Source organism: Lissotriton helveticus, chromosome 5_1 (assembly GCF_964261635.1).
Source record: "Lissotriton helveticus chromosome 5_1, aLisHel1.1, whole genome shotgun sequence".
Taxonomy (NCBI): domain Eukaryota; kingdom Metazoa; phylum Chordata; class Amphibia; order Caudata; family Salamandridae; genus Lissotriton; species Lissotriton helveticus.
In genome coordinates this window covers 1,562,554,339-1,562,576,299 of record NC_136065.1, presented here as the reverse complement: position 1 = coordinate 1,562,576,299, position 21,961 = coordinate 1,562,554,339, and the positions used below count along the sequence as shown (strand labels likewise).

The following is a 21,961-nucleotide window of genomic DNA, read 5'->3' as shown; positions in this document are numbered from 1 at the left end:
GGGTGGGTTTGAAACGTGTCGACCACGTACTATTTAACAACAAGTGCAGCAATAAAGAAAAAAAGTCCCCACATTTCGCCACAAGGGTTTAATAAGATAGCTTGTGTAATGTGATTTAGTCTTGGCGAGAAGAGGGTGTTAGAATAATAGACACTGTTGTTTTTTTGAGAATTTTACTTAGTAAACCATGAATAAGAGTTTTTTATGTATTATATATGTTCTGTTTGTTTTTGTACATTGAATGTTTTTTTTTTTATGTCATGAAGCCAATTGTGTTGTTCTTTTGTAAAAATGTGTAAAGAAGGGTGTGGGTTGTAAATATGAAATGTGAAAAGCATACTATGTATTTTTGATAAAAATTAATTGAAAGATTTGAAAGAATTAAAAAAGCAAAAATAAGTGAATTCTTTGTGTCACATTGAATCAGGGATGTGCGCAATTTAGAGAATAGGGAAGTACATTTGTGACAGTATTGGCAGTTTTTTGTTCAGTGGGCCTAGCCTTGCTGTTGATAGGCCGAACCTTCTAGTGTTAGCGGGCTAAGCTGGAGGCGGCCAGGGCAGGCGCGGTCTGGGATGAGGAGGCGGTGGGGCCCCCACGCCCACCTCAGAGAAGGAAAGGTGGGCGGAGCAGGAGGACAGAGAGAGAGTGGACAGGGCCAGGTGGGAGCGGGCAGGTGGGAGAGTAGGGCAGCTGTGGCAGTCAGGGACAGCCAGGACGGCGTTGAGGCCCATCCGTGCCGTAGCCCACCCATGTTGGAGCGACCTTGTGGGTAAGGGGGGATCCCAGCTGGCGGAAGTCAGCAGAGGGGTGGGGGGCATGGCAGGGCGCAAGACGGCCTCGGGACGCCGGCTTGAAGCAGCAGGGGGGTCCGCGGCGGCCTTTCCTCCAGCACAGGAGCGGGCAACGGCGTCGTGTGTGGGGCGGGAGAGTGGTGATGGTGTGAAGATGAATAAGGGTGTGAAGAGAGCGGTGCGGGAGGTCTGGATTATGGTACGGAGAGTGACAAGCTAGAGGACGGGGAGGTGAGGGATGACGATGACAGGACGGGGGGGGTGAAGAGCAACAGTGGTTTTGGTGTTTTACAGGCCTCACAGAAGAAGAAGAAGGGCAAGGTGAAGGTAGAACCCACCAAAGCCAGCAGTTCTAAGGGACGGCCGGGAGAGATGCAGACACCCTTGACAGGTGAGGGGGCTTGGTGGTTGGCTTGGGACGAGGGACCTACAGGTCGGCAGGTGTGGGCGATGGGTCAGTGAGGGATGTGGGAGGACCGGCTCAAGGTGTTCCTGGCGCAAGTACTACCACGGAAGGGGCAGGTAAGGATTTGTCGACAGCAGGGGTCCAGACTGACAAAGCGAAGGGGAAGGAGGACAAGAGTGAGAAGGGTGAGGACAAACCCCAGAAAAAGCTGCCGTATATGGGTTTGGCTATGCCGCTGCGCTCCCATTTAGCGAACAAGATTAAGAGCAGGATTTGGAAGCACAAATACATAGATGTGTTCAAGCTGTTGCACAGGGAGGTACAGGCGAAGGAGGGGTCTAAGGAGGAGGAATGGGAACTGACGAGGAGACCCAGGGTGCCGGTGAACATGGAAAATTGGCCATCGGCGTTTCTTATTTATGCAAGAATTTATTGCGAGAAACACCTAGACAGGGCCATACCCGTCTTGAAGTACATGGATATTATAAGGAAAGCTCAGTTGCAATTTGTAGGGTTTGCCTGATTAAGTTACGATCAGGAGTTCCGGGCCCGAGTTAGTGTGAACCTGGAAAATCCGTGGAGGGAAATCGATCAAGAGTTATGGATGCGGGGGAGGAGCCAAGATGGCGATCGGAACGGTCGCATAAACGCCTCGCTCCGTGATCCCTTCCTCCCCGCCACCTATCCTGTCTTTAATCCTGTTCAGGGCGTTCCAATTTCGGTTACTAAGGGAGAGCCTTCACTTACCGTCTGTTTCCGGGGCTCCGGCGTGCAGTGGTTTCTGAGTTCTGCCCTTGTTGTCTTGCCGGCCTTCCCGGCCCTGGCGCCGGGGCCTCGAGTGCAGTGCCTGCCCGGAGGTGTTCGGAGTGCCGACGGTCCGGAACCGGTGGAGAGACCCGATGGTGGGAGCCTGAGAGCCGCGAGCCGGTGGCACTGGAGCGGACCCACCCCCGATAGCGGGCCGCCCCACATGCCCGATTGCTTGCCGGACCGGAGAGAGAAGCCGCGTTGTCCGGCACCCCTCGGGTGAGACGCCCACTCCTGTTGATTGTCCCGCCTGGGATCCGGTGCAGGGCTCCCCGAGAGTTGTGGGGAGCACACCTGTTCTTCTGGTGACTCTCCTTTCTCCGCCAGGCGCCGTCCGCCGCGGATCGGCTGTGTGTCTTGGGGCCTCCGGCGCTCATGGTGGACTTGGAGGCGGACGGGACAATGGCGGCGGGCGATTTGTTCAAGATGGCGGATGGCCCCTCGGAGTGTCTTCCTCCTGGAGACAGGGACGTTGCTGCATTTGCTCTCCCCGGACCTCGTTTGCTTTGGGCGGCCCCTACACGAAGTGATGTCTCGCTTGCCCTGGCTGCTCTGCGGATTGACCTGTCCTTGAAATGCCGGGCCTTGGAGTTGCGGATCGCCGCCATGGTTGCCCCGCCATTTTGTGACGCTGTGTCGTCTCCCCGAGTTGGTATTGTTGAGACTCCTCCAGCTGCTGTGCTGGGATCTACAGACGGGTGTTCGATTCTATGGGATCAAGTGGACCCGGTGCCGATGCTGCAGTGTTTCCTACATCCTGATTTCTTTGCTTCGTGCTGGACAGCCCAGATTTTGTGCTTGGCCACATGGATATTTGGTGTATTTTTGCATTCTGACTGCTGCCGAGTTTTCCTGGTTGCTTCTTGGTGGCTGGGACGGTGTTCCGCGAAGATTCCACTTGCTTTCCCTGACTGGTATGACCCCACTATATCGTACTGTTTCTTGGCCATGCCGGGGTCTGGCAGTTCTGCTCCTCGTAGAAGTGGACAGGGGTGATTGTGCCTGGGTGCCTGCGGGACTTTCGTTTTGTTAATGGCATCTCCGGGCCTCGTTATTTGAACAGTTCCTGTTTCCATCCTCTGTGTAGGCCTTTCCCAGTATCCTCTTTGACCTCGATTATTGATCCTTTGTTGCGGGTGGGGAGGTGTTCTGTAACTCGATCGCCGGCTCCTCTCCTCTCTCTCTCCTTTTTCCTCTTCTTCTCTCTTTTTCACCTTTTTCTTTCTCCGTTATTTCTCCCTTTCTCTTTTCTTCTATATTTCGGGTGACTCTGGGGCGACAGGCACGCTGTTTAGTGGGGTAGGCCATAGCCATTACAGTGATGTAGGGTGGGGGGGTGTTTGTTATTTTAGCTTGTTTTGTTCTATGGTCCCTTTTTGCTTCCTTTCTAGGGGGTGGGCTATGTCCCTTTGTTCTTTCTCCTTCGATTCGCAAGTGTCTGCACTTTCTCCTTTTTCGGGGCGGGTGGGCTGTCTATGTGGCGTCCTATTCAATTGTCTGCTATGGCTTGTCCTTTATTTTTGACCCTTTGATGGGCATGGGATGTCGTTGGGCCTTGCCCTACTATGGTTACCTGATTGCGTGGGGGGCTATATCCCTCCCGTCCCCCCCCCTTTTTTCTGTGTATGTTGCATGACGCCCTGGTAGATATGGCTACTGCCTCCTCTATAAAGCATAAAATGGAACCTTTCTTATCCTGGCGCTTACTGTGTAGCGACTTTATTCCACGTCTATACTGTATTCATTTTGCCGTACACATTGATGTTGCTCCTTTTTGGCTCTCCTGATTTTGCGGCCGGCCCCTGTGGTTGTAGGCCTGCGCTTGTACTGATACGCGTATTTCAATAAAGGTTTTAAAAAAAAAAAAAAAGAGTTATGGATGCAGTGGATTGCATTGACGCACTCGTCGGCATCCATGCACACAACCAGAGGGTTGCCGGTCACTTACGGGTCCTTTCCGCCGCAGCCCTGCCAATCTGGGGCGGGAGGGTCTACTGCATCTACAGGAAACGCGGGTCAGCCAGCAAAGCCAGGCACCAGCATGACAGGTGCGTGCTGGAGCTACAACAGGGGATATTGCTCCTGGTACCCCAGCAAGTTCAAGCAAGAGTGCTCCAAGTGTGGAGGACGGCATGCACTCACACAATGCTTTACCTTGGTCACGCCTTCAGAGCAGTGGCGAAACTCGATAGGAAGGTGACAGCCTGGACAGAAGAGCGCCTACACCGGTTAGGATTGAGGCGATGTCCCCGTGGCTCTTGTGTTACCCGGACAGGGAGGCGGCGTTTAGGTTACAGTGGGGTTTCACAGAGGGTTTCCGAGTGGGCTATCAGGGACCTAGGGTGCGGAGATGGGCGGACAATCTGAAATCAGCCAAAGAATTGCCAGGGGTGGTGGCGGCCAAATTGCAGAGGCGGTTGTGGAAGGCAGGATAGCCGGACCGTTTGTCGACTGGCCTCTTGACGATTTGATCGTCTCCCCATTAGGAGTGGTGTCAAAGAAGGGGGAGAGGGAGTTTAGCATGATCCATCACCTCTTGTGGCCGGAGGGACAGTCTGTGATTGATTTCATCCCAGAAGCAGACTCGAGGGTGCTCTATGCATAGGTGGATGATGCAATCCGCCTAGTGAGGGTGTGTGGGCTGGGGGCTGAACTGGCGAAGTGTGATGTGAAACCTGCTTTCCACCTGCTGCCGATACACCCCGCGGAATTCTCTGCTGTGAATGCAGTTTGCAGGAACCATCTACGTGGACAAGGTCTTGTCAATGGGGTGTGCAATTTTCTGCGCGCTTTTCGAGATGTTTAGCACATTTTTACAGTGGGCTTTTACACAGATTAGCGGGCATCGGTACGTGACTCACTATCTGGACGACTTCCTCTTTTTGGGGTTGGGAGTCCCCTTGGCGCCCGAGAAAACAGCTGAGCCCAGCTGCTGCTTGACATTCCTGGGAATTGAACTGGACTCCATTCAAAGGATAGCTCGGCTCCCCGAGGCGAAAGTGGATGAAATACAGGCGTGTCATTTGTGGGCGATTGGGGAAAAGAGGATCGCATTGAGGGCGGTGCAACACCTGCAGGGTTTCTGGAACTTTGCATGCAGGGTGGTGAGGGCTTGACGGACGTTCTGCAGATTGCTTGGCATGGCCATGTCGGGTCAGTTTTACCACACCACAGGGTCCGGATTTCCATGGGGGTTCGGGCGGACTTGAGGACATGGTTGAAGTTCTTGACTGATTTCAATGGGATGTCACTGGATTTTGAGGATGAAAGGATGGTTTGGCAAATACAAATTTCTAGGTGCTGTGAGCGTAATGTCCGTAAATAGAGGTTTGGGCCTGGCGTTTATGGCACTGGGGTGGGGGGATAGGGGGATATGTGTTTCAGGATGTGTTACTAATGCCTTTTTATCATCGTAGGTTGCGTGGGTGGCCCGGGGGCCAAGACGGTCACATGGATTGTGGGCATTCGTTTGTGCACTGGGACTCCAAATATGCAGAACAGCAGATGTACGGCCGTAATCTGGGACTCAAAGGACAACAACATGAGGTGCATTGGTAGGGAAAAGGGGGATGCGATGGGGGGCACTATTGCACTGGCTCGCGAAGATGGTCCCTCAGAAAGAAGGAGTAGTTTCTGTCCTGTAACTCCAGTTCTGTAGTAGGGGTATCTCTGTTATAGTCATAATCTAGTGAATAGTCCCGCCCATGTGCGTGGACCCCGGAGCAATCAAAAATAATCTCTTACAGTGTCAAAAAATGCAGAAAATGCATAGACACTTAAGAGAGAATTTAAAGACAGATAATGCAGCCAAAAGGCTACACTGTCCAGTACTTCAACTAGAAATTTCCACCATAAAATCCACAAAACAGCAAAGCCTGTACAGATTTCCCTTGCTTAACAGCAAAATCCCTCAGGAATGATAGAGAGAAGAACCTGGACAGACAAGCCCCATAGGCTGCCATTATGTGGCTTAATTAGGATACTGTGCCTTTAAGAGAACCTTCCAGAACCTTCTCTCAGTATCCCAGAATGCATAGCAGGTCCAACTTAGCCTCAGTTCTTTTCGAGGGCGTAGGAAACGCCAGACCTGCAGCATTATGATCATGAACAACACTCCACCGGGGAGGCGGGAGGGCGCTTATGACTATAACAGAGATACCCCTACTACAGAACTGGAGTTACAGGACAGAAACTACTCCTTCTGTAGTAGGGGATCTCTGTGTATAGTCATAATCTAGTGAATAGAATGGCAAGCCCATCCCCACACCAAGCGGCGGTGGAGAATAAAATAACGCCACTACTGTGCGAACAGATTCCGCAGCGAAGCCTGCCCAACCTGAGCGTCTGCCCTGGCATCAGTGTCCAGGCAGTAATGCTTAGCAAAGGTATGGACCGACTTCCAAGTGGCCGCCTTGCAGATCTCTGCAATGGGAACATTACGGAGCATAGCTGTCGTAGCAGCTTTGCCCCTGGTGGAATGAGCCTTAGGCTTACCTCCTAAGGTCTTATTAGCTTTGTAGTAACACAACTGTATGCAGGACACAATCCACCTCGAGATGGACTGTTTAGAGGTAGCAAGACCTGTCCTGACTGAGCCATAATTGACGAACAATTGGTCTGACCTACGAATATCTTTAGTCTTATCAAGATAAAACTTCAGCACCCTCCGCACATCCAGGGAATGTAAAGACCTTTCCGCCGGAGATGAAGGATTCTGAAAGAACGTAGGCAAAGTGATAGTCTGATTGATATGAAAATCAGAAACAACCTTGGGAAGAAACTTAGGGTGAGTACGCATAACAACTTTAGCATTATGAAATACAGTATAAGGTTCTTGGCAACACAATGCCTGAATCTCACTCACCCTGCGGGCCGATGTAATGGCCACGAGGAACGCCGCCTTCCAGGACAGGTGCTGCAACGAAGCCTTATGAATGGGTTCAAAAGGCTCCTTCATCAATCTGGACAGCACCACATTCAAGTCCCATGAAGGCGAAGGAAGCCTGACAGGAGGGAACACTTTCTTCAAGCCTTCCAAAAAATCTTTGATCACAGGGATCTGGAAAAAGGAAGTCTGTGAAGGGCCTTTCCTGTAGGCAGTCAAAGCAGCCAGATGAACCTTAATGGAATGGACATTAAGGCCCGACTGCGCCAGATGAAGCAGATATGGAAGGATGACATCTTCCTTGCATGACGTAGGGTCATAGTTCTTAGACTTGCACCAGATGCAAAACCTCTTCCACTTGTAAGCATAGGAAGTCCTAGTGGAAGGTCGCTTAGCCTCCTTCAGTATGCCCATACAATCCTCTGGGAGATTCAGATGGCCATATTGCACTATTTCAGGAGCCATGCCGCCAAACTCAAAGACGAGAGGTTGGGGTGCACCATCCGCCCCCCGAACTTCGTGAGAAGGTCCGGCCTGCACGGCAGCTTCATGTGAGGAAGGAGAGATCGGTGAAGCAGGTCCGTGAACCACCACTGTCTGGGCCATTCCGGGGCAATCAGAATCATTCTCGCCCTGGATTGAGACAGCTTGATGAGAACCGCCGGAATCAGGGGAATTGGTGGAAAAGCGTACAGAAAGCTGTTCGACCAGTTGATCCATAACGCGTTCCCCAGCGTCCCTGGCTGGTAGTACCTGGAGGCGAAGCCTCGGCATTTGCTGTTTTCGGCGGTGGCAAACAGATCTACGTCTGGAGTTCCCCACCTTGCGAAGACTACTCCTAGTACTTCGTCGTTTATGACCCATTCGTGGTTTTCCTGCACGATTCTGCTCAGCTCGTCTGCCTGAACATTCTGCACACCTGGCAGATGGGTGGCCGTTATCGACAGTCCTCGAGCCAGAAGCCAGTGCCAGATCGCCTGCGCCTCCTGCGACAGAGTGCGCGATCTCGAGCCCCCCTGCTTGTTGAGGTAATACATCGTAGTCGTGTTGTCCGTCTGAACAAGCAGAGAGTTGGTCTGAAAGGACGGATGAAAGGCCTTCAGTGCCAAGTGAACAGCTCTCAGTTCCAGGAAATTGATGTGGTACGTGGACTCCGTCGGGGACCACGTCCCTTGAATTTGCAGATCTCCGGAATGCGCCCCCCAACCTAGGAGAGACGCATCCGTCACGATGGTCTGTGTGGGAATGTCCTTGTGGAAGGGAACGCCTCTGAGGAGATTCTCCTTCGAGCACCACCACTTCAGAGACTGAAGAGCATGTAGAGACAGTCGTATCCTGTCGTCCCCAGAACCTCTCCTCTGGTCCCACTGATCCTCCAAGCACTCCTGCAGAGGACGCATCTGTAGCCGTGCGTGAGGAGTGAGAAAAATGCAAGAGGCCATCGATCCCAGTAGAGAAGACACGGTCCTCACCGTCGTAGACGGAGTTTTCATGAGAGCCTGAGCCTTCCGAACGAGTGATAAACGTCGCTCTTCCGAAGGAGACACGCTTGCTGACAGCGTATTGATGGAGGCCCCCAAGTACTGGATGCACTGCACCGGAATCGGGACCGACTTGGACATGTTGATGTGCAACCCCAGCCTGTTCAAGAGAACGCACGTCTTCTGGAAGTGTGCTTGAGCTTCCGAGAAGGAGGAGGCTTTGATCAACCAATCGTCCAGGTACGGGTAGACAAACACCTTGTTCTTCCTCAGGTGTGCCGCTACCACTGCCATACATTTTGAGAATGTCCTGGGTGCAGACTTCAGTCCGAAGGGTAGCACCGTGTACTGATAGTGATTGGTGCCGACTTGAAAGCGCAGAAATTTTCTGTGTTTGCATGCAATGGGCACGTGGAAGTATGCGTCCTGTAGATCTATGGCACACATCCAGTCTCCCCGTTGCAGCTGAGGGTAGATCTGATGCAACGACAGCATGCGAAACTTTTCTCTGCGAATCCATTTGTTTGCCTGCCGCAAATCCAGAATGGGCCTGAACTCGTTTTTGTCCTTCTTGCGGACAAGAAAGAACCGAGAGTACAGACCTCTTCCTCTTTGAGACAGAGGTACGTCTTCGATCGCCCTTTTCCTTAGCAGAACGTCCGCCTCCGTCTGAAGCTCGCGCAGTTGATACTGCGAGCTGACGGGAGGAATCGATGGAGGAGGGCTGGTGAAACGTAGACTGTATCCATTGCAAACAATATTCAGCACCCACGTGTCCTGAGTAATTTTTCTCCACTCTGCCAGAAAAAATTGAACGCTTCCCCCCACCGGAGCGGGTAACGGACGAGGGGGAAGTAACAGCTCAGGGACGGGACCCGGCCGGGCCCTTGGTCGCGGTAGAGGACTGTTGACGACCTCTACCACCCTGTCGCTTCTGGAAGGGCTGCCTGTACTGCTGCTGCTGCTGCCGCTGTTGATGTTGACCAGCAGACTGCCCCCTTCCACGACCCTGCGCCCCAAACCGACGCTGGTACTGTCGGAAGGGTTTCTTTTCCTTGGGCTTTTCCAGGCCCACTGCCGTCAGGGTCTCCGCTTCGGCCTTCATCCTGGCCATCTCATCATCCGCGTGCTTCCCGAAGAGGGTATCTCCGGAAAACGGGAGATTCGCCACGCGTTGCTGTGCCTCCGGTTTCAACGATGTCAACCTGAGCCAAGCATGGCGTCTCTGGTGAATCCCGTGGCAATATCCGTGCGCGGACAGCAACGATATGTCTGCTGCAGCGCCGATGGCCTGATTAGAGACCAACATCCCCTCCTTGACGATCTCCACAAAGTCCTCCTTGCGGTCTCGAGGGACGAGGTCTGCGAACTGCTCCATCGAGTCCCAAAGGGACCGGTCGTAACGTCCCAGCAAAGCCGAGTCACTGGCTGCCTTCATGGACGAGGCGGATGTCCCACACGCCTTGCGACCAGCAGAATCGATCCACCGGCTCTCCTTGTCCGGAGGCACCGTGGACGCAGGGGAGGTGGAATGAAGCTTCCGAGCAGCAGTCACGATGACTGAATCCGGTACCGGGTCTTTCCTCAAGAAGGCTGGGTCTGAGTCCGGAGCCCTGTACTTTTTCAGTATCCTGGAAGGGACAGATCTCACCGTCGCCGGCGTCAGGAATAGCTGTTCGGCGGGCTCAAGGAGCCCCGGCACCAGAGGTAACAGGGGGCGAGACAAGTGCCTCTTGTGTAAAGTCTCAAAGATTACCGAGGTAGAAGCCGTAGGCGCTTCAACCTCAATGCCCAACTTCGCCGCACCACGCAGGAGAACCTCCTGAAATGTGCTAATATCGTCTATCGGAGACACCCTAGTCTCCGGCGAATCGGACAGCGTGGGCGAGTAGGAACGGGTCCCAGAAGGAGAACGTGACCTGGACCGACGTCTCTTGCGATGATGCCTGGATCGTGATGAAGATCCGCGGCCACTCCTCGATCTGTCCCGTCTCCCCGAGCGAGACCTCGACCTCTTGGGCCTCGGACGCTCCTTCGGCCTCCCAGGGTCAGGAGCTCCAGGCTTCTTAGGAGTCTTCTTCGGAGGCGTCGGGAACTTAGGCATCGACACCTCCCTCGGTGGGATCGGGGGTGGAGGGGCAACCGGACGCGGGTCCCGCGGAGCCGGCTTCGGAGGCGGGGTAGGGGCCTTCGGAGGAGGACCCTTCGGCACAGCAGGCCGCGGAGGAGGCGTAGACGGCTTCATCGGAGTATCCACCCCGGAATGCGCCGGTCCCGGCGAGCCATCACCTCTACCAGAGAGTGGGGAGCCCCCCACAGTCCTGGGCCTGTCCTTAGGACCTACAGACGCTGAAGACCGGTGTCCAGACGACGACCGATGTCCCCTCGACGTCGAACGGTCCTTCGGCGTCGACCGAATCACACTCCTCGACGTCGAACCGTGTCTCCGTCTCGACGTCGACCCCGACCAGATCGACGAGCCACGAAACCTCGACGACGGGCGATGGTGCCTCGACGGCGACCTCGACCTCTTCGCCGGTCTCGACGTCGACTTCCTGGATCGCTTCGACGGCGACCCTTTGGATCTCCTCGACGTCGACCTCTCCGACCTTCTCGACGTCGATCTTCTCGACCGTCTCGACGTCGGCCTTTTGGAATGCTTCGACGTCGACCTCTTCGGCGCCGGAGATGCCTTTTGTCTCGACGGCGACCTCGACGACGAGGATCCCCTCGACGACGATGTCCTCGACGGCGAACGGCGGTGTCGCCTCGACGGCGAGCGCCGACGCCGGGCCCTCCGATGTCGATCACTCGACGCCGACAGCGACGACGAGGATATCGACACCGGCTTCGACGGCGGCCGGAACACGTTCCTCGACGTCGACGGGCGACGTTTTCTCGACCCAGAGCCCTGGGGAGACCTGGAACTGGCCGTTGACCGTCCCCTCGACGTCGTGGTCAGCGCAACTGACCCAGACGGAGACCTTGGGCGCGGGCTGGTCTTCCTGCCCCTGGGGAGCCCCCCAGAGGCCTCAGCATGGGTAGAAGGAGCCCCTCCTGACCCACCTCGTGCCTTCAGCTTCCTCTCCTCAAGCCCCTGAAGCCTGATCTTCTTCCTCTCCTTCAGGGTCCTTCCAGAGAAGCTTCTGCAGATCCTACACTCCTCAGGGATGTGGGAAGAGGGAAGGCAGAGAATACAGACCTCATGGGAGTCTGTCTTGGCCTTCTTTCTTGAGCACTCAGGGCACTTGTCGAATAATGCAGGCATTATTGGACAAAAAAGAGTGCAGAAACACAGAAAGAAAGTCACCAGAGTACTTTAAAAGTACCAAAAATCGAAATCAGTGTAAAACACCAACAAAAACCCTTGAAAGGGAGAGCTCAATGCTCCAGGGTCCTGCTTGCAGGAGCCGGAAAAAAGAACTGAGGCTAAGTTGGACCTGCTATGCATTCTGGGATACTGAGAGAAGGTTCTGGAAGGTTCTCTTAAAGGCACAGTATCCTAATTAAGCCACATAATGGCAGCCTATGGGGCTTGTCTGTCCAGGTTCTTCTCTCTATCATTCCTGAGGGATTTTGCTGTTAAGCAAGGGAAATCTGTACAGGCTTTGCTGTTTTGTGGATTTTATGGTGGAAATTTCTAGTTGAAGTACTGGACAGTGTAGCCTTTTGGCTGCATTATCTGTCTTTAAATTCTCTCTTAAGTGTCTATGCATTTTCTGCATTTTTTGACACTGTAAGAGATTATTTTTGATTGCTCCGGGGTCCACGCACATGGGCGGGACTATTCACTAGATTATGACTATACACAGAGATCCCCTACTACAGAATTACCTGATCTGTTAATAATCCATTTGGGTGAGAATGATTTAATTCGGCTGTCGGGTTTGGCGCTCTTACAGCTGATGCAAAGAGACTTGGAGGTGATGAGACAAAGACTGGTTGGAACTTGCATTGCATGGACGGAATTTGTCCCTAGGAGAGTTTGGAAGGGGGCTATCAAACACAGAGCTGTTGAAAAGGCTCAACGGAAACTAAACAGAGCTATGAGGGTTTTCTGTGCGAAGAAGGAAATTAAAGTCATAGCTCACCCTGGACTACGACTGGAAGAACCACTACTCTTTAGGGATGACAGTGTGCATCTTTTGACAATGGGAACGCCTATTATTTGATGGAGATGAGAGATGTGGTCAGCAAGTTGTGGAATGAGGTGATATGGTGTCATAGGAATGCTTGAGGGGAGTGGGCAGAAGATGCACAATTGGACCGGGGGGGGGGGGGTTTGCAGGTAACCGCCCTAAAGGGGGTTCCCTGGTTGGTGTACTTGGGAGGGGTGGGGTAGTCACTAGTGGGCGCACCATCCCTCGTGGGGGAGAAGAGTGAATGATGGATGGGGGGACTGGAGGCATGAGTGTGATGCCAGGTGCTACTGGGGAGGATGCTAAGAGAGATCTGAAGAAATGGATGAAGAACGGAATGGGTCATGGAGTGGAATGGAAGGTGAGTGTGGAGTGTATGGAGGAGGAGTTGATGTTGGGGGGTTTGTTGTTGATTAATGTTTATTTGGTTGTTGTTTTTGTTGTGCTGTCTGGACCTAAAAAATGGACTTTTACGCTTAAAGACATCAATGTGGCCTATTTATTGCACGAACACTAGCGGAGCACCGTTCCTGCTGGCGGTAAGCCCATAATCCTTATGCCGCCTTAGCTGGGGGGCCCTGAGACACCGTGCTGATGACTGGGGCTGGTGCCTCCATTGCCTCTGGGGCATGCTGACAGGAGCTGAGAAGCCATTGCATGGGTGGGGCCCACTCCGACCGGTAGCCCCTATCGGCTGCAAATGCCTTCACACTAATACACCACACTCACAATTGGACTCAGCCTGTTCTTGCCTTTAGCCTTTATAATACCCCTACAGCAAAGATATTGGTCAACGGGTCTCTTCGCTAAAAATTGCGAGAGGTACCCGTCAGGGATGCCCACTGTCCCCCTAGCTATTTAACCGATATATAGAACCATTGGCAAGAAGAATAAGGGTAGAACTGAAATTCTTCCTCCATCGGACTCCTCTCTAGAAAAGTCTGAAATCAGGTATTTGGGGGTAAGTGTGCTCAAAAATTTGGATAAGATGGCATATATACATTTTAACAGGATCATGTTGGAGACTAAAAAGCTCTTACATTAATGAGCTCACTTACCTCTCTCTTTCTTAGGGAGAACAAATATAGTTAAAATGATGACTCTCCCCACATTTACAGTTTTTTTAATACTCTTTCCTTGCATCTCAAAACAGAATGGTTTAGAAAGCTGCACTTGTGCATTGGGTGGGGAGCATGTGGGGGAAAAAAGAAAAAAATGTCCTCATTAATGAAAAAAAATCAAATAGATCCAATAGGTTTATACCAAACTGCGTTAACTGTTAAATGTAGCACTCATAGGTCTCTTAGGTCATTTTGCACATATCTATATTTTTATGACAAGTTTAGGTAGACCTGAGAAGTCAAGGACCTTGAAAGTTTTATCAAGGATCGTAAATGGCCTTAGGGTTCCCTCCAGAAGAAGGCACATTTTAGAATATCTGAGGCTTTCAGACAGTATCCTTTTTGAAAAAGAGTCATATCTACACAAAGAGGAATGGGCAACAATACTTAAAAACCAGAGATGGGTGGATCACTGTATATGTACTACCCAGTCATGCCCAATAAAAGTGGCTGCCCTCATCTTTAAAAAAATCACTCGTTATACTAGGAGACAGCGAAGTAGATCCGCTTGGGAGGTGGGCAATCGCCATGGCCAAAATCAACGGCTCTTGGCTGGCTTTTGTTGGCTATTATGGCCCTAATTTAGATGACCGGGCCCCTTTACTTTCGTTACTTCGTTAGATCCTATTATAATGGACGGCGACTTCAATGTAGTTTTGGATCCAAGGCAATATTCTTCTTCTAGAAGAACCGCGAAGACAACTCAAAACATGAGAACTGCCCTAAAACAATTGATGACCGATATGGGGCTCTTGGATATCTGGAGAGTAATGGGACATAAAGCAGGGACATTGGGGGGAAACTACACTTTTCACAATAAAAAGTGTGGTCATTATTCCAGGATTGTTTTTTTTTCTTGGTAGAACCCTATATTAGTAGGAATATGATTAAGGTTAGGCATATCCCAGCACACTTGTCTGACCATTCAGCGGTAGCCCTGGAATTTTGCCTTATGAAGAAACCCCTCACCCATGGGTGGACTTTAGATCGCTCGCTGCTTCTAGAACCACCTGTGATTGAAAAATTTAAAGCAGCAACAAATTAGTTTTTTCTATTTAATGCCAATTCTGGACCTGCTCACATTGTTTCGACTCATATAAAGCTTTCCTAAGGGGTATATTAACTTCCCTGTCTATTGCTCAGAATAAAAAAGTTAAACAAGATATCAAAACTCTAGTGGCTACAATCTAGATAAACCAGATAGCGTTAGAACAAGCACCAGACAACCAAAATAATTTACAAAAATAAGTCGGGAGCCACCAGATGAAGTTTACTCTGCAACCTACATTGTCCCTACATGGTGCTGATCATCAACAACAAATGTTGTAAAGCGTTGTTTATTGTCCACGTGGGTTCACACTTCCCAATGCAAGCATTCTGCACCTCCCCGTGACACCAGCCCAACTATGCCCATCTCTGGACCTACATAAAGCAGCTGTCTCCTGGGCACTGGATTTCTCTATTGGCCTGCTATCTATGCTGCTGCCTTATGCCTTTGTCTCCTCTCCAGGAGAGGTACTTAACTGCTGTGGAATGATGAGTTGTCGTAAAACCTGTACTGCATATGTCTTTGAGCGGAGTTGCTGCTCAGTATATAAGGAAAACGCCTACTTGCTTGTGAAATATCAGCAAACAATTACTCTCAGCTTGCTGGATCTGCACACATTTGAATGAATGAATGTGGGTTTTATAAAGCGCGTAGTAACCCGGAAGCATCCCAGCGCTAGCTGGGATGCATTGCCCACAAATGTCTCTGGAGTGTGCCTTTGACCATGGTGCCTCTTAGCAAAACCAAAACTTGCCTTGATCCTTTCTACCAATGGCACCTACCGCCAGAATGTACCGCCACCTCCTACGAACCATGACAGGGCCTTAAAATGATAACAATCACACTGGTCACTATAAACCTGGGGGCAGATTTATGAAGAGTGACGCAACTCTGCCGCAACGCAGAGATGCGACAAAAGGCTTGCGTCGCTGCTGCGATGACGCAAGTCAATGCTGAAGCGCCAAATCTATGAGGTGACGGAGCGTGGCGCAACATGGCAATCTGCGTCTGACAAACTGATGTAGGTGCCGCAAAAGTGCCGCAAGTCAGCCTAACGCAACGTGCGGAAAAGTCACGTAAGGTCGTTTGCGACACGTAACGCCATTGCGGCGCCGGAGCAACACTGTAAAGTGCGGGAAGCGTTAAAAGGTTGCAGGATAAGTGACGCAAATATCGATTGCGATAGCTGTGGACCACAGAAGACAAACAAAAATGGAAGAAGCACATACCAGCAGCCAGGACCCTCAGGCAAATCCTGCTAGTAGAAGCCCAGATGTACAGGCTGAGGCTAAACGCAAACGGAAGTCAAACTTCAGCCATGAGGAAAATGAAATCCTGGTGGCAGAGGTCACCAAGTACCAGCATCAGCTGTTTGTAAATTCAAAGCTGCCCCATGGTAAAAAAGAGGCAATATGGAAGCAAATTGTAATGAAAATAAATAGTGTAGCCCAGGCCAAGAGGACTGTCCTTGACTGCAAAAAAAGGTGGCATGATTGCAAGCGCCGCACAAAAGAAAAACTTGCGGCAAACCGCAAGGCAGCCCTTGGAACTGGAGGAGGCAGCCCAGCAGACCAGGAGGTCCTGGATGAACTAGAGGAGCAGGTGGCACAAGTCATACCAGAAGAAATAGATATAGGAATCTCCGGTCAGGACAGTGCCGCCATAGAAAGTGCAGAGCACACAAAAGGTAAGTACAAATAAGTGCGCACATCTCTGTGATGGGTTATGGTGGTCATAGCAGCTATAAATTTCTCTGTGCCACAATAGTCCTTGTATTTGTCCACAATCACAATGAGTTTAATAGTAAGTCAGACACATATTTATATCTAGATTTCTAAATGTCACAAAATCAATCTTATGTCCATCCCTGCTGGAGCACACAAAATAGCCTTCATGTATGTAGGCCCTTGCACCACCACAATTATACTGTTGTGGAAGTACAAACTAAAGAGCTGATGGTGCAAGGACCACTTAAAACATGTGCACAGGACCATCCATATGCCTACATGCATAACCTACAGACCAAAACTCAAAACTGGATGTCTGGATGTCATGTGTGACGTTGCCAATAAGGTGCAAGTGGTGCCACATACTGTCTGCCTGTCCTTGTGGTGTGCCAGTGTGCCTGGGTAGGTAGGGAACAATGGGTGGAGGACATGTGCAGCGGGGTCATGTATGCAAGTGTAGGCAAAGTGATGTGGACAAGGCACTCCATGACAACTCATTAGCTGTCCAGTATACATTTGTGAAGTTGATACATGATGGTGGTGGTGTTTTGTGGGCATGGTGAATCTGTGACAGTCACCATGAAGGCTGGATCACGTAAATAGGGGTGGGGGTGTGCTGTTGGATGTGACAACTGTGGAGGATAAGTGCCTGTCTATGTCTCCTGTGATGTGGCTTTGTGTTCACAAGAGCACACTTATTTAAATGTCACAAATATCACCAATGAGGTAATGGTGTCCTCTACATGGTGGTGTGTCATGTGGAATTTGAGGACCAAGGTCATGATGTACTCATTGATTTGGGGGTGTGTAAGCCTGGTGTGCAATGGTGGCTACACTTGTATGAGAATATGTGTTCTGCTTGCCCACGGGGAGCTGAAAAGAAATGCACCGAAGTGGATGTTGTCCTGCCTGGCCTGTCTATGCAAGTTGTGTAGTACCATGGTCACTGATGGGTCACTCAATTGCATGTTTAGACAGTGTCCTCTTAACCTGTCGGATATGGCAATTACTCACTCTTAATGTGGGCTGTGTGGGAAATTAAGTAGCTGTCACTGAGGGTGATGGTGAACATAGATCCGCAACAAATGTATGTGTCTGTGAAGTAGGTGAGAAATGAAGAGTGAACAGCAATGTAGTGTCACGTTTCTGTGGTGTGCACGTGTAGTGCTTGCACATTGTGGAGGATGGACTTGAGCGGGTTGTGTGCAGTGTACTTTTGCTGGGTGGCACAAGGCACTATTGCCCTGATGTGGAAGCATTGCTTCCCTGAGATTAGACTTGTGCGGGGTGCAAGATAAGCATACAGTCTTGCAAGATGTCTAGTTAGTGTTTGTGTACACGGTGGATGTTCTGTATGTATGTGTTGCAGCGGAGGAGTGTGGAAGAGTCATGGTCTTGACTGATAAGTGTGTTCCTGTGGCAAATGGCTGTATATGCTTTCAATCATGGTTCTGGACGTCATGCCACATGTACACAACAACACAGGTATCACATTTAAATGTCAATTACAAGTAACCACAGGCAGGCATTTGCTATCACATTGTATGTGATATTAATGCATTGTGATGCAACTAGTGCAGTTACAGTAGTTCCTGCTTAGGTAATGTGTTCACCTGTGACATAGCAAAGTAATTGATTTCCATTGTAAACAAATATTAGATTGGCTGTCCTGTTCATAAATAATGTACATTAGTCTCGTGTCGACAAACAAAACAGGACTCCCTTAGGGGAGTACATTTGAAACTACAGTGTCCTATGGTCTCAAATATAATAATTGTAAATCACAAAAGTGTGTCTTAATGTTGATAAATAAGCCATTTTGATATTTTCTCGGCTGCAAAATATTAAAATAGGGTGTATTCTGAGGCAGAATGTCTAAATAGGGTGTCGTCTGGGACAAATTATTATATTAGGGTTTTTTTGGGGGATACATATAAAATCAGAGTCCATTTTGTTGTGATATCTATGGTCAGATTCACATGCCCGTATGCCACATTAGCGCCGCTGTTGTGTCACTTTTGTGCCCCAAGCTTTGCTGGAGCTGCGTTGCGCTTGCAACGTGACTCTAACAATGTGGCTCCTTTACGCCAGCAGATGCGTCACATAGCTGTCTAGTCTTGCACCATGGTGTGGTGCAATGTTGGTGAAAGAGGTGTTGCCGTGACGCACAATAACTGCTGCATCCCTGCTGATATGCAGGGATGCGCCAGTTAATGTGAATCGACCCGCCAGTGTCCTTTTTGAGGAGTCATATGAATCTCATGTAACTGTGGTTGTAATGTGTCATAAATCTTCCTTTTTGTGTAGGACATTTGATGATGGGAAATGTAATGCACAATGCTATCCTATCCAGCTCTCACTACACTCTTGTAATAAGAGACCTAGTGCTAAGCATCATATGTAAAAGCAATGGCAATGCAATGGTATGTCGGACAACAACTGTATCATAATATTAGCCATAACTGGTCTTCCTGCTGTGCTTGCATGCGCACCTTCTGGAAGTGAGAAATTATGTAGGTGCACTGGACAGATGGCTGGAGGACAAATCCTGGAAATATACTGTAAGGGTCAGGGTTGTTTGGAGTGTGTGTCATAGATCCTTTGACATCACATTACAGATTTTAACGATCAAACAAGGTCTGGAAAAGCGTCATGTGTACACCTTTGACTATGAGTCTGCTTCAAGGGATAGTAAGCAACCAGGCTCCCTCATACAAGTGACTCAAGGCCTGCAATGTGGTGTTGCAATTGTCATTCACGCAGGGGCAGTGTGTTCTGACAGAGGCCAGATGGGTGGCCATGTACTCCATACATGCTACAGTGTTGGCTGCATTTTGAACATGAAACTGCACCTGACTGTTTTGGCCAGACTGAGAGCACAAAGGAATAGACATTGTACACTTAAGTAGGCATATCACTGATTCCTGGCCCACATCTAAAGTACAGAAGTCCCAATGACCATCCTACAAAACTACGAAAAATAGCACCACCACATAGATCAATCACCATCATGGAATTTGTTTCAACGACTACCAATTTTTCAAATTTATGGTCCAAATGCTGCTGCAAAATCAAATATTAACACCTGTGCACCACATTTCCATGGGCATCCTCCACTACACATCACCCCTTCCACTTAAATGGACATCCACACAGTGGTGCAATGTGATGCATCCTCACAAAGTTGGTTAATCTGCCAGCATGAGATACAGCTAGGTGTACTGAAAGAGTCTTGGGTACAGCATTCCCTGCCAAGACAGCTGGGCAATTACATGAAGGAGATGCAACATGCATCCCTAATGTGTGTTGTTTGAGTGGCAGTGCAACTTGAGTGATAATCATCTCAGGGACAACACCCTCCACAGCGTATGCCAGTGTCCCACCTTGTTGGACAGGATGCAGATATATGTAGGCCACCATTGCAAACCTGTTTGGTGTAGCACAATGATGTACTGTTGCAGCATGGTATGCAATGTGTTTATCCCTAGGTATTCACGCCATACAACACGTAACATCCACAAAAACAACACCATGTTTGGGTGTACATCAATGCCTCACAGCACATCCCGGCAATAACACTGCACCACAGCATCCCATGTTGGATTAAAAATGGCAGACCAGCTTTGCCACCCCGAGTTGTGAAATTGTCAGTGCCTACAATGTTTGGTATGCCATTGTGTAGTAAGAGTGTACAATGATATGACATGCACACTGGTATTGCTCATCAAAGAGCATGTACTCAGTAGTGTAGAACAGATATCTTCCTTTGACTTTGTGTCTGTATGGGCATGGTATTTGGGGGATCTGTGGTAACTGTTGCTCTGTGAGGTGTTGGGGCCTGGGTAGTCCATTCATCACAATAACCAATGTCAGTTAACTTGTCATCATTGTAGGTTGACTCCTACGATCATTCACAAAATGGGTTTGACATAAGAGATTGTGTTGAATAATGTCATCCAATTTGTTGCAAATGTGTACTGTTTTCAGTCATTGTTTGACTACAATGTAATGACCAATGTTTACAAAGCAGTGTGTCTGTCACTCTTAAATGCAGACAACTGTAAATCCTGTCTTGTCAGAAAATAATCTGACAACGTCGCAAACAGTGTGTCCTTTGCCGGTGATAGGCTGGCACACAACAAACTTCAGATAAATAGGGTGTGTGATACTTTGAGTGAGTACCTGTACCCATGGGCCGTAATGTTCACAAATTGTACAATGATACATTTCAATTGTTTGTTTTCAAAGGAGCCGAACACCCTGTAATCACACACCAATTTACAATTGCAGTGTTGGACAAAAAGTGCACACGTCATGGCTCTGATTAAACATTTCTACAATTAAACCTCCCAACACTACTAACAGATTTGCACATTTTTTCACAGTGGATGCTGCATCAACTGCACAACAACTGGATGACAACAATGTTTTGGATGATATGGATGATAATCCTCCCACCGTTGACACTGACACACTTGAGGTGCAAAGAGCCACCATACGGTCACCCACACCCCCGCCACAGTGTGACAACGATGTGGTTGATGCTGAAGTTGAAACTCAACCACCACCACCACCTGTACCTTCCTCAACAAACATGATTAACGAGTGGCAGAACACACAACGTGAGTTCCAAAGAACTGCTGTAACTGTACAGCGTGAACTCCTTAGTGAGGTACATGTGGCATTGCCAAGTATCGCTGCCATCCTGCGATCCATACTACAAAGCATCAATCCAGATTTGGCAAACTTTGCCACTGATGAAGCCACCTCCACACAAACACCAGGATTGGCTCAATCTCTGGCAAAAATTTCCAATATCATGAGTGAGAGGCATGTCCAAATGCCACCACAAAATGCCAACAGGGATATAGCCCAGCACCTCGAAGATATTGTTAACCGAATGAGAGACATGCAGCAACGGCAAGACCTCTTCCTGTCAGCCATGACAGCCTTTCATGCAGACTTGCTGACCGTCATCAAAAACCAGCAAATGATGCTGAATGAACAAAGGGTTAACTTCAACTCGACGGAACATGTGTACCCTCAAACATCCTCTGCCACTGCTGGTGGTAGCAGTAGCAGAACATGCCCTGCACCTACTCAACAAAGTGAAGTCTCTGAGGAAGATTTTTCTATAAAAATACAAAGGAAGAGTGGTCAGTAAATTACATTTTCACACAGGAGAACAATGTCTGACATCCAACACCTGTCTCAAAAAAAGTGTCGCACAACAAAATTGTTGGCATGAAACACTAAACTAATACACATTGTGATAAAAACAATGAATAATTCTCAATGATATTCCTGAAATAAAACATCATTGTACTAACACAGTCAAACTTGTGAACAAGTTCGTCATCACCACCTGTGTGTCTACAACAATGTACACTTGTGTCATGTTTGTAACATTCAACTATAGCACTGGGTACACTGTCTGCTGAGAAATGTAGACACACGTGGAAGAGAGGCTAAGGACGTGGTCAAGGTTGGTCAGTATGAAAATAATCTGCTAATGTGAAACTTTATGGTGACATATGTAGACATAAATAACAG

General features: G+C 49.5%; 1 long non-coding RNA gene across 1 annotated transcript; it reads left to right on the top strand.

Moving 5' to 3' along the window:
- The first annotated feature begins 1,082 nt into the window (after nt 1–1,082).
- LOC144753700 (uncharacterized) lies at nt 1,083–21,733 on the top strand. The gene is made up of 3 exons (XR_013594486.1): nt 1,083–1,185; nt 5,424–5,553; nt 20,794–21,733. It is a non-coding gene; the product is annotated as an uncharacterized LOC144753700 (long non-coding RNA).
- The last annotated feature ends 228 nt before the right edge of the window (nt 21,734–21,961 follow it).